We start from the raw sequence: 8,470 nt of genomic DNA, 5'->3' as shown, positions 1-8,470 counted from the left end.
TCCTCGTAAAAAGCCTCCAGTGATAGTCGATGGTCCGACACCCGTAAGGATGATCCTTGGCGAGGAATCTATTGAAATGATCCATGGCATGGAGTCAATAGCAAGTCCATGCCAAGTGTTTTCATTAAAAGTAAATTATGAGCACTTCACACGCCACATTTTGGTCTCCTTTAGACGACCCCTATTACAGTAGTAGTATAGCATAGTAGTATAGAGTAGTAGTAGTTTAGCGTAGTATAGAATAGTAGTTTCAAGTAGTAGTCTTTCTCTGCTTCTTTTCTCCTCTCTGAAAATAAAGACTGATGCCACATAATTTCCTGTCTTGCAGGGCTCTCTCTCATCATTAATGGAGATGAGATTTGTGTGCGTGTTGATGTGTGTGTGTTACGGATTGACTGTGTGCGCTTGTCTGTATCATCGCAATCAATACCGCTCTCTTATGGAATGTCCTCACACCAGCACTTTGTAAATCATGTATTTGGTGTTATTTTTGGAAAACTTTGAAAAAGATTATCTTTCATCTCTCCCCCTATCCTTCATTTATATTCCCTCAGTCTCTTTTTTAGTATCCTGAATAAGTGCACTATATTAAAACTACCTGTGGACTGATTGCATTTTTAGCAGTGCAGTGAAACTGTGAGTCTCATGCTAGTTTTCCCAAATATTTTGTTCCTGTAACCCACATAAACCTCAATGGAAAAAGTATTGTGACCAGCCAAGTAGACAAAATCTATGTTTCAGTTCAGGACACAACAATCCAAACTGAATCACTTGCATCACACCAGTGCAGTCAGTCCTGATCAACAGCTTGTGAAACCGTGTACAATACACACACACACACACACACACACACACACACACACACACACACACACACACACACACACACACACACACACACACACACACACACACACACACACACACACACACACACACACACACACACGCACCCAAACAGACACAGACAGACAGCCCTGAGATCAATCCTTATGTCTCAAATGAGAAACAGCCTTGAAACCAGGCCAAACCACCAGAACACAAACCAGGAATAATGTTTCATGTCTCTATCAGTTGTCACAACATATCATGATCATATAAACTCAGTCTGAAACAAGGCATGAAATCAAATCATACTCTGGCTAGAGACCGTCCAAGTTTCACTTAGTTCATTGAAATAAATTGACTAGAATTGTAAAAAAAAAAAAGCCTGTCAGACCTTGGCAATATTTTTTGCTTTTACTAGCGGTCATGGGTACAGTCAATAATGGCCACCGTTCAACCCATCACTGAACAGTGACTTGAATGGAAACCCCGTTTCAATGTCTATGGTTAGTTTGTTGTATCCCCTTTGAGGTGACTGTCCTCGTATCTCATTAATCAGTCGACAAGCAACAGCAGCAACAGCCCAGCAGGCGAAGCTAGTTGACAGGATGCCATTACAATCAGTTCACAAGCAGTTTATCTGATTGTTGTACTCACATCAATGTAACTTGGCCGCTGGGCAGCTAGCTCAGAGCCACACAGAGTGCACCTCAGACAGATTTCAGCTCATTAATTATTCAGAAACATTCTGAAAGGACATTTATTTTGGGAAGAAAATTCCCTGTTGTTCCTAACTAACTTCTTTATTCTTGACAGTTGAGAAGACACAGTAGCATGCTGTTACAGTAGGTACCAGAAACCATAGCAACAACACATACAGTGCATACTGGGATGTGAGTTCCACTAGCTCAGCGTAAAGCTATGCAAGTCACTGAGGCTCTACGCATGTGTACACTGTAGAGACTTCTAGGCAATACAAGAGATCTTCCCAATCCTTTCTGCGGTATTTGGATAGTCCATCTGTAGAGGCTCTACAGACTATCAGTAACTTATCAACTATCTACACTATATCTGCAAAAGTATGTGGACACCCCTTCAAATTAGTGAATTCAGCTATTTTAGCCACACCCGTTGCTGACAGGTGTATAAAATCAAACACACATCCATGCAATCTCCATAGACAAACATTGGCAGTATAATGGCCTTACTGAAGAACTCAGTAACTTTCAACGTGGCACCGTCATAGAATGCCACCTTTTCAACATTTCAGTTTGTCAAATTTCTGCCCTGCTAGAGCTGCCCCGGTCAACTGTAATTACTGTTATTGTGAAATGGAAATGTCTAGGAGCAACAACGGCTCAGCCACGAAGTTCACAGAATGGGACAGCCGAGTGCTGAAGCACGGTCCATACGGAAATGGTTTGTCGAGATCGGTGTGGAAGAACTTGACTGGCCTGCGCAAAGCCCTGACCAAAAAGCAATATAACACCTTTGGGAGGAATTGGAACACTGACTGCGAGACAGGCTTAATCGCCCAACATCAGTGCCCAACCTCACTAATGCTCTTGTGGCTGAATGGAAGCAAGTCCCCGCAGCAATGTTCCAACATCTAGTGGAAAGCCTTCCCAGAAGAGTGGGGACCAACTCCATTTTAATGCATTTACATTTTTACATTTAAGTCATTTAGCAGATGCTCTTATCCAGAGCGACTTACAAATTGGTGCATTCACCTTATGATATCCAGTCGAACAACCACTTTACAATAGTGCATCTAAATCTTTTAGGGGGGGGGGGATTAGAAGGATTACTTTATCCTATCCTAGGTATTCCTTAATTTAAAGAGGTGGGGTTTCAGGTGTCTCCGGAAGGTGGTGATTGACTCCGCTGTCCTGGCGTCGTGAGGGAGCTTGTTCCACCATAGGGGTGCCAGAGCAGCGAACAGTTTTGACTGGGCTGAGCGGGAACTGTGCTTCCTCAGAGGTAGGGGGGCCAGCAGGCCAGCGGTGGATGAGCACAGTGCCCTCGTTTGGGTGTAGGGACTGATCAGAGCCTGAAGGTACGGAGGTGCCATTCCCCTCACGGCTCCGTAGGCAAGCACCATGGTCTTGTAGCGGATGCGAGCTTCAACTGGAAGCCAGTGGAGAGAGCGGAGGAGTGGGGTGACGTGAGAGATCTTGGGAAGGTTGAACACCAGACGGGCTGCGGCGTTCTGGATGAGTTGTAGGGGTTTAATGGCACAGGCAGGGAGCCCAGCCAACAGCGAGTTGCAGTAATCCAGACGGGAGATGACAAGTGCCTGGATTAGGACCTGCGCCGCTTCCTGTGTGAGGAAGGGTCGTACTCTGCGAATGTTGTATAGCATGAACCTACAGGATCGGGTCACCGCCTTGATGTTAGTGGAGAACGACAGGGTGTTGTCCAGGGTCACGCCAAGGTTCTTATCACTCTGGGAGGAGGACACAATGGAGTTGTCAACCGTGATGGCGAGATCATGGAACGGGCAGTCCTTCCCCGGGAGGAAAAGCAGCTCCGTCTTGCCGAGGTTCAGCTTGAGGTGGTGATCCGTCATCCACACTGATATGTCTGCCAGACATGCAGAGATGCGATTCGCCACCTGGTTATCAGAAGGGGGAAAGGAGAAGATTAATTGTGTCGTCTGCATAGAAATGATAGGAGAGACCATGTGAGGATATGACAGAGCCAAGTGACTTGGTGTATAGCGAGAATAGGAGAGGGCCTAGAACAGAGCCCTGGGGGACACCAGTGGTGAGAGCACGTGGTGCGGAGACAGATTCTCGCCACGCCACCTGGTAGGAGCGACCTGTCAGGTAGGACGCAATCCAAGCGTGGGCCGCGCCGGAGATGCCCAACTCGGAGAGGGTGGAGAGGAGGATCTGGTGGTTCACAGTGTCAAAGGCAGCAGATAGGTCTAGAAGGATGAGAGCAGAGGAGAGAGAGTTAGCTTTAGCAGTGCGGAGAGCCTCGGTGACACAGAGAAGAGCAGTCTCAGTTGAGTGACCAGTCTTGAAACCTGACTGATTTGGATCAAGAAGGTCATTCTGAGAGAGATAGCAAGAGAGCTTGCCAAGGACGGCACGTTCAAGAGTTTTGGAGAGAAAAGAAAGAAGGGATACTGGCCTGTAGTTGTTGACATCGGAGGGATCGAGTGTAGGTTTTTTCAGAAGGGGTGCAACTCTCGCTCTCTTGAAGACGGAAGGGACGTAGCCAGCGGTCAAGGATGAGTTGATGAGCGAGGTGAGGTAAGGGAGAAGGTCTCCGGAAATGGTCTGGAGAAGAGAGGAGGGGATAGGGTCAAGCGGGCAGGTTGTTGGGCGGCCGGCCGTCACAAGACGCGAGATTTCATCTGGAGAGAGAGGGGAGGAAGAGGTCAAAGCACAGGGTAGGGCAGTGTGAGCAGGACCAGCAGTGTCGTTTGACTTAACAAACGAGGATCGGATGTCATCGACCTTCTTTTCAAAATGGTTGACGAAGTCATCCGCAGAGGGGGGGGAGGAGGATTCAGGAGGGAGGAGAAGGTGGCAAAGAGCTTCCTAGGGTTAGAGGCAGATGCTTGGAATTTAGAGTGGTAGAAAGTGGCTTTAGCAGCAGAAACAGCTGCCCGGAGCCCTGTTCTGTGAGCTCGCAATGAGTCGTCGAGCCACGGAGCAGGAGGGGAGGACCGAGCCGGCCTGGAGGATAGGGGACATAGAGAGTCAAAGGATGCAGAAAGGGAGGAGAGGAGGGTTGAGGAGGCAGAATCAGGAGATAGGTTGGAGAAGGTTTGAGCAGAGGGAAGAGATGATAGGATGGAAGAGGAGAGAGTAGCGGGAGAGAGAGAGCGAAGGTTGCGACGGCGCAATACCATCCGAGTAGGGGCAGAGTGAGAAGTGTTGGATGAGAGCGAGAGGGAAAAGGATACAAGGTAGTGGTCGGAGACTTGGAGGGGAGTTGCAATGAGATTAGTGGAAGAACAGCATCTAGTAAAGATGAGGTCAAGCGTATTGCCTGCCTTGTGAGTAGGGGGGGAAGGTGAGAGGGTGAGGTCAAAAGAGGAGAGGAGTGGAAAGAAGGAGGCAGAGAGGAATGAGTCAAAGGTAGACGTGGGGAGGTTAAAGTCACCCAGAACTGTGAGAGGTGAGCCATCCTCAGGAAAGGAACATATCAAGGCGTCAAGCTCATTGATGAACTCTCCAAGGGAACCTGGAGGGCGGTAAATGATAAGGATGTTAAGCTTGAAAGGGCTGGTAACTGTGACAGCATGGAATTCAAAGGAGGCGATAGACAGATGGGTCAGGGGAGAAAGAGAGAAAGTCCACTTGGGAGAGATGAGGATTCCAGTGCCACCACCCCGCTGGCCAGTTTCTCTCGGGGTATGCGAGAACACGTGGGCAGACGAGGAGAGAGCAGTAGGAGTAGCAATGTTATCTGTGGTAATCCATGTTTCCGTCAGCGCCAAGAAGTCCAGGGACTGGAGGGTAGCATAGGCTGAGATGAACTCTGCCTTGTTGGCCGCAGACCGGCAGTTCCAGAGGCTGCCGGAGACCTGGAACTCCACGTGGGTCGTGCGCGCTGGGACCACCAGGTTAGAGTGGCAGCGGCCACGCGGTGTGAAGCGTTTGTATGGCCTGTGCAGAGGGAAGAGAACAGGGATAGACAGACACATAGTTGACAGGCTACAGAAGAGGCTACGCTAATGCAAAGGAGATTGGAATGACAAGTGGACTACACGTCTCGAATGTTCAGAAAGTTAAGCTTACGTTGCAAAAACCTTAGACTAAAATGACTAAAATGATACAGTACTGCTGGCTGGTGATGTAGGCTTGCTAGCAGTGGCTTCGTTGTTGACTTTGTTTGAAAGTGTAGCTGGCTAGGTAACCTCGATAATTACTCTAAACTACACAATTATCAAACTATGACAAAGACAACTATGTAGCTAGCTAACACTACACTAATCAAATTGTTCCGTAATGTATTAGTTTCTACAGTGCTGCTAGTCGGTAGAAGTTGGCGAGCTAGCAGTGTTGACTAAGTTTTGGGGAACGGCGTCACGGAGGACGAAAATAGCAGGCTAGCTAACCTCGATAATTACTCTAAACTACACAATTATCTTAGATACAAAGACAGCAAAGACAACTATGTAGCTAGCTAACACTACACTAATCAAATCGTTCCGTTGTAATGTATTAGTTTCTACAGTGCTGCTAGTCGGTAGAAGTTGGCTAGCTAGCACTGCTGGCTGGTGAAGTAGGCTAGCTAGCAGTGGCTGCGTTGTTGACTTTGTTTGAAAGTGTAGCTGGCTAGGTAACCTCGATAATTACTCTAAACTACACAATTATCAAACTATGACAAAGACAACTATGTAGCTAGCTAACACTACACTAATCAAATCGTTCCGTTATAATGTATTAGTTTCTACAGTGCTGCTAGTCGGTAGAAGTTGGCTAGCTTGCAGTGTTGACTAAGTTTTGGGGAACGGCGTCACGCAGGACGAAAATAGCTGGCTAGCTAACCTCGATAATTACCCTAAATTACACAATTATCTTTGATACAAAGACAGCTATGTAGCTAGCAAAAAAATTGCTCAGATCAAACAAATCAAACCGTTGTAATGTAATGAAATGTAATATTACCTGCGGAGCGAAGTGCAGCACGACTACTCGCTCCAAACCCATGATTTTGGAATTAGATTTTTGATGAGCAGGTGTCCACATACTTTTGGTCATGTAGTGTATCTACTAACCCTAAGCTTAGCTCTTACCATAACGTTAACCCTTATCCTAACCCTAAACTTAACCCTTAACTTAACCATAACCATAGCCATAATCCTAACCTTTACCCTAACTCTAACCTTAGCAAGCAGTTGCTTATCAACAGATAATTTGTTGATAGTAGTACAGTATGTACAGATGGACAATCCAGACTACCCCAATAAAGTGTGTATAGATTGGGAAATACATACAGCCTAACAGACTTTTAGAATCAACAAAAAAATATATAATATGGTAATTTAGCAGACACTTGAATCCACTTTCATGACATAGAGTTTACAGTTAACACATAATGTATATTTAGTAGTGTATATGTGGTGCTCTGTATGAATCAAAGCCCCAACTCTGAGTCATCAAAACTTGATGGTGACATCCTAAATGGCCTACCATTTCCATATTTAGTGCACTACTTTTTACCTGAACTCCATGAGTCCTGTTGAAAAGCAGTTGACATAGTGTATCATTTGGGATATACTCAGAGAAATGAGCAAGCAGAGAAAAATACTCAATCTTCTGGCTATAGACAGATGGGAGAAACCCTTTAGGGAAAAGTCCGTTTCTGGGCATTTCACACAGAAAAATAGATTTTTATAGCAACAATGTGAGACATTCTGGGACTTTTATAATGCTTTACATGCACAGTAACTTGGATATTTACTGTAAGAAGACAGTAGGATATGTGTGTGTGTTTTTTTCTTCTTTATGACAGTAAATGTGTATATTTATATACATTTTCTCATTTTAAATTGAACAATTCTGCAATTACAGCAGTGTTTCAAGTAATCAACTAATCCTCAAGCTTTGATCATTTGAATCAGAACGTGAACCCATTGTGGTCCCGAGGACCGAGTTTGGGAAACGCTGAATTATATTTTCTTAGCTATTCTGTGATCTGTGATTAGATCTCACCCTCTCTCCATTTCTATCTATCTATCTATCTATCTATCTATCTATCTATCTATCTATCTATCTATCTATCTATCTATCTATCTATCTATCTATCTATCTATCTATCTATCTATCTATCTATCTATCTATCTATCTATCTATCTATCTATCTATCTATCTATCTATCTATCTATCTATCTATCTATCTATCTATCTATCTATCTATCTATCTATCTATCTATCTATCTATCTATCTATCTATCTATCTATCTATCTATCTATCTATCTATCTATCTATCTATCTATCATCTATCTATCTATCTATCTAGCTAGGCTGGTACATTGTTCTGTAAGAGGGACATGTCTCTCTCTTGGCTGGTACATTGGGCTGTAAGAGGGACATGTCTCTCTCTTGGCTGGTACATTGGGCTGTAAGAGGGACATGTCTCTCTCTTGGCTGGTACATTGGGCTGTAAGAGGGACATGTCTCTCTCTTGGCTGGTACACTGGGCTGTAAGAGGGACATGTCTCTCTCTTGGCTGGTACACTGGGCTGTAAGAGGGACATGTCTCTCTCTCTTGGCTGGTACACTGGGCTGTAAGAGGGACATGTCTCTCTCTCTTGGCTGGTACACTGGGCTGTAAGAGGGACATGTCTCTCTCTCTTGGCTGGTACACTGGGCTGTAAGAGGGACATGTCTCTCTCTCTTGGCTGGTACACTGGGCTGTAAGAGGGACATGTCTCTCTCTCTTGGCTGGTACACTGGGCTGTAAGAGGGGCATGTCTCTCTCTCTTGGCTGGTACACTGGGCTGTAAGAGGGACATGTCTCTCTCTCTTGGCTGGTACACTGGGCTGTAAGAGGGACATGTCTCTCTCTCTTGGCTGGTACACTGGGCTGTAAGAGGGACATGTCTCTCTCTCTTGGCTGGTACACTGGGCTGTAAGAGGGACATGTCTCTCTCTCTTGGCTGGTACACTGGGCTGTAAG

This window comes from Salmo salar, chromosome ssa18, assembly GCF_905237065.1.
Source record: "Salmo salar chromosome ssa18, Ssal_v3.1, whole genome shotgun sequence".
Taxonomy (NCBI): Eukaryota; Metazoa; Chordata; class Actinopteri; order Salmoniformes; family Salmonidae; genus Salmo; species Salmo salar.
Note: the sequence above shows the minus strand (reverse complement) of the source record.